This window comes from Leptonotus elevatus, unplaced genomic scaffold (genome assembly GCF_054856555.1).
Source record: "Leptonotus elevatus isolate MCC_2025b unplaced genomic scaffold, RoL_Lele_1.0 HiC_scaffold_203, whole genome shotgun sequence".
Taxonomy (NCBI): domain Eukaryota; kingdom Metazoa; phylum Chordata; class Actinopteri; order Syngnathiformes; family Syngnathidae; genus Leptonotus; species Leptonotus elevatus.
The window spans coordinates 25,001-30,000 of NW_028233594.1; positions in this window are offsets into that span (position 1 = coordinate 25,001).

Consider the following 5,000-nt stretch of genomic DNA (forward strand, 5'->3'; position numbering starts at 1 on the left):
TGTTGCTGGCCGTTGGAGGGGATCCAGCGGACCGCGGGGAGCGCGCCCGTCTTCGGGGCTTGTTGCTGGCCGTTGGAGGAGCTCCAGCGGACCGCGGGGAGCGCGCCCGTCTTCGGGGCTTGTTGCTGGCCGTTGGAGGAGCTCCAGCGGACCGGGGGGAGCGCGCCCGTCTTCGGGGCTTGTTGCTGGCCGTTGGCGGAGCTCCAGCGGACCGGGGGGAGCGCGCCCGTCTTCGGGGCTTGTTGCTGGCCGTTGGAGGAGCTCCAGCGGACCGCGGGGAGCGCGCCCGTCTTCGGGGCTTGTTGCTGGCCGTTGGAGGAGCTCCAGCGGACCGCGGGGAGCGCGCCCGTCTTCGGGGCTTGTTGCTGGCCGTTGGCGGAGCTCCAGCGGACCGGGGGGAGCGCGTCCGTCTTCGGGGCTTGTTGCTGGCCGTTGGCGGAGCTCCAGCGGACCGCGGGGAGCGCGCCCGTCTTCGGGGCTTGTTGCTGGCCGTTGGAGGAGCTCCAGCGGACCGCGGGGAGCGCGCCCGTCTTCGGGGCTTGTTGCTGGCCGTTGGCGGAGCTCCAGCGGACCGGGGGGAGCGCGTCCGTCTTCGGGGCTTGTTGCTGGCCGTTGGAGGAGCTCCAGCGGACCGCGGGGAGCGCGCCCGTCTTCGGGGCTTGTTGCTGGCCGTTGGAGGAGCTCCAGCGGACCGGGGGGAGCGCGCCCGTCTTCGGGGCTTGTTGCTGGCCGTTGGAGGAGCTCCAGCGGACCGGGGGGAGCGCGCCCGTCTTCGGGGCTTGTTGCTGGCCGTTGGAGGAGCTCCAGCGGACCGGGGGGAGCGCGCCCGTCTTCGGGGCTTGTTGCTGGCCGTTGGAGGAGCTCCAGCGGACCGCGGGGAGCGCGCCCGTCTTCGGGGCTTGTTGCTGGCCGTTGGCGGAGCTCCAGCGGACCGCGGGGAGCGCGCCCGTCTTCGGGGCTTGTTGCTGGCCGTTGGAGGAGCTCCAGCGGACCGCGGGGAGCGCGCCCGTCTTCGGGGCTTGTTGCTGGCCGTTGGAGGAGCTCCAGCGGACCGGGGGGAGCGCGCCCGTCTTCGGGGCTTGTTGCTGGCCGTTGGAGGAGCTCCAGCGGACCGCGGGGAGCGCGCCCGTCTTCGGGGCTTGTTGCTGGCCGTTGGAGGAGCTCCAGCGGACCGGGGGGAGCGCGTCCGTCTTCGGGGCTTGTTGCTGGCCGTTGGAGGAGCTCCAGCGGACCGCGGGGAGCGCGCCCGTCTTCGGGGCTTGTTGCTGGCCGTTGGCGGAGCTCCAGCGGACCGCGGGGAGCGCGCCCGTCTTCGGGGCTTGTTGCTGGCCGTTGGAGGAGCTCCAGCGGACCGCGGGGAGCGCGCCCGTCTTCGGGGCTTGTTGCTGGCCGTTGGAGGAGCTCCAGCGGACCGGGGGGAGCGCGCCCGTCTTCGGGGCTTGTTGCTGGCCGTTGGCGGAGCTCCAGCGGACCGGGGGGAGCGCGTCCGTCTTCGGGGCTTGTTGCTGGCCGTTGGAGGAGCTCCAGCGGACCGCGGGGAGCGCGCCCGTCTTCGGGGCTTGTTGCTGGCCGTTGGAGGAGCTCCAGCGGACCGGGGGGAGCGCGCCCGTCTTCGGGGCTTGTTGCTGGCCGTTGGAGGAGCTCCAGCGGACCGGGGGGAGCGCGCCCGTCTTCGGGGCTTGTTGCTGGCCGTTGGAGGAGCTCCAGCGGACCGGGGGGAGCGCGCCCGTCTTCGGGGCTTGTTGCTGGCCGTTGGAGGAGCTCCAGCGGACCGCGGGGAGCGCGCCCGTCTTCGGGGCTTGTTGCTGGCCGTTGGCGGAGCTCCAGCGGACCGCGGGGAGCGCGCCCGTCTTCGGGGCTTGTTGCTGGCCGTTGGAGGAGCTCCAGCGGACCGCGGGGAGCGCGCCCGTCTTCGGGGCTTGTTGCTGGCCGTTGGAGGAGCTCCAGCGGACCGGGGGGAGCGCGCCCGTCTTCGGGGCTTGTTGCTGGCCGTTGGAGGAGCTCCAGCGGACCGCGGGGAGCGCGCCCGTCTTCGGGGCTTGTTGCTGGCCGTTGGAGGAGCTCCAGCGGACCGGGGGGAGCGCGTCCGTCTTCGGGGCTTGTTGCTGGCCGTTGGAGGAGCTCCAGCGGACCGCGGGGAGCGCGCCCGTCTTCGGGGCTTGTTGCTGGCCGTTGGCGGAGCTCCAGCGGACCGCGGGGAGCGCGCCCGTCTTCGGGGCTTGTTGCTGGCCGTTGGAGGAGCTCCAGCGGACCGCGGGGAGCGCGCCCGTCTTCGGGGCTTGTTGCTGGCCGTTGGAGGAGCTCCAGCGGACCGGGGGGAGCGCGCCCGTCTTCGGGGCTTGTTGCTGGCCGTTGGAGGAGCTCCAGCGGACCGGGGGGAGCGCGCCCGTCTTCGGGGCTTGTTGCTGGCCGTTGGCGGAGCTCCAGCGGACCGGGGGGAGCGCGCCCGTCTTCGGGGCTTGTTGCTGGCCGTTGGAGGAGCTCCAGCGGACCGCGGGGAGCGCGCCCGTCTTCGGGGCTTGTTGCTGGCCGTTGGCGGAGCTCCAGCGGACCGGGGGGAGCGCGTCCGTCTTCGGGGCTTGTTGCTGGCCGTTGGAGGAGCTCCAGCGGACCGCGGGGAGCGCGCCCGTCTTCGGGGCTTGTTGCTGGCCGTTGGAGGAGCTCCAGCGGACCGGGGGGAGCGCGCCCGTCTTCGGGGCTTGTTGCTGGCCGTTGGAGGAGCTCCAGCGGACCGGGGGGAGCGCGCCCGTCTTCGGGGCTTGTTGCTGGCCGTTGGCGGAGCTCCAGCGGACCGGGGGGAGCGCGCCCGTCTTCGGGGCTTGTTGCTGGCCGTTGGAGGAGCTCCAGCGGACCGCGGGGAGCGCGCCCGTCTTCGGGGCTTGTTGCTGGCCGTTGGAGGAGCTCCAGCGGACCGCGGGGAGCGCGCCCGTCTTCGGGGCTTGTTGCTGGCCGTTGGAGGAGCTCCAGCGGACCGGGGGGGAGCCGGGCGTTCGAGTTGCCCAGGCAGGGGGTTATCCTCCACTAGCAAACCTCCATGAGCAGCGGAGCCCGTCAGCTGCGCCAAAAAGAACCACACGAGGGCGGCCTGGGGTTGAAATCCCCCGCCACATAGGAACGAATGCCGGGCGTTCGAGTTGCCCAGGCAGGGGGTTATCCTCCACTAGCAAACCTCCATGAGCAGCGGAGCCCGTCAGCTGCGCCAAAAAGAACCACACGAGGGCGACCTGGGGTTGAAATCCCCCGCCACATAGGAACGAATGCCGGGCGTTCGAGTTGCCCAGGCAGGGGGTTATCCTCCACTAGCAAACCTCCACGAGCAGCGGAGCCCGTCAGCTGCGCCAAAAAGAACCACACGAGGGCGACCTGGGGTTGAAATCCCCCGCCACATAGGAACGAATGCCGGGCAACCAGGGGTCGAAATCCCCCATTGAAATGAATGGCGGGCAACCAGGGGTCGAAGTCCCCCATTGAAATGAATGGCGGGCAACCAGGGGTCGAAGTCCCCCATTGAAATGAATGGCGGGTTACCAGGGGTCGAAATCCCCCATTGAAATGAATGGCGGGCGACCAGGGGTCGAAATCCCCCATTGAAATGAATGGCGGGCAACCAGGGGTCGAAGTCCCCCATTGAAATGAATGGCGGGCAACCAGGGGTCGAAGTCCCCCATTGAAATGAATGGCGGGCTACCAGGGGTCGAAATCCCCCATTGAAATGAATGGCGGGCGACCAGGGGTCGAAATCCCCCATTGAAATGAATGGCGGGCAACCAGGGGTCGAAGTCCCCCATTGAAATGAATGGCGGGCAACCAGGGGTCGAAGTCCCCCATTGAAATGAATGGCGGGCTACCAGGGGTCCAAGTCCCCCATTGAAATGAATGGCGGGCTACCAGGGGTCGAAGTCCCCCATTGAAATGAATGGCGGGCTACCAGGGGTCGAAATCCCCCATTGAAATGAATGGCGGGCGACCAGGGGTCGAAATCCCCCATTGAAATGAATGGCGGGCGACCAGGGGTCGAAATCCCCCATTGAAATGAATGGCGGGCAACCAGGGGTCGAAGTCCCCCATTGAAATGAATGGCGGGCTACCAGGGGTCGAAATCCCCCATTGAAATGAATGGCGGGCGACCAGGGGTCGAAATCCCCCATTGAAATGAATGGCGGGCTACCAGGGGTCCAAGTCCCCCATTGAAATGAATGGCGGGCTACCAGGGGTCGAAGTCCCCCATTGAAATGAATGGCGGGCTACCAGGGGTCGAAATCCCCCATTGAAATGAATGGCGGGCGACCAGGGGTCGAAATCCCCCATTGAAATGAATGGCGGGCAACCAGGGGTCGAAAGTCCCCATTGAAATGAATGGCGGGCGACCAGGGGTCGAAATTCCCCATTGAAATGAATGGCGGGCAACCAGGGGTCGAAATTCCCCATTGAAATGAATGGGCCCATTCATTTTCAATGGCCGGGCTACCAGGGGCGCAGTACCACCTGTCGTCATTAGGGGCGCTGTAGATAGGGGACCGAGTCCCCCCATTCGAGAGGTTTGCACCCAAACCTCAAAATGGTTGGTGTACAATTATAGGAGAGACCTTTTTAAGACGTGGGAGCTCCAGGGCAAATCAAGGGAGGCTCGACCAACCCATATCCGCTTTAGATGCACTTTAGGTCGGACTCCCTTGCCAGATGGTCCCCTCCTCAGCCTGGTTCTCGAATTTTTTCTAAGTCAGCCCAACTTGGAAATATTTTCAGAGTGCCACTTTCAAGGGAGTTTCGCCCAACCCCTATCCGCCTAAGAGGCACTTCAGGTCGGCCTGACTGGCCACATTTTCCCCCTCCTCATCCTGGTTCTCGAATTTTTTCTAAGTCAGCCAAACTTGGAAATTTTTTCAGAGTGCCACTTTCAAGGGAGTTTCGCCCAACCCCTATCCGCCTAAGAGGCACTTCGGGTCGGCCTGACTGGCCACATTTTCCCCCTCCTCATCCTGGTTCTCGAATTTTTTCTA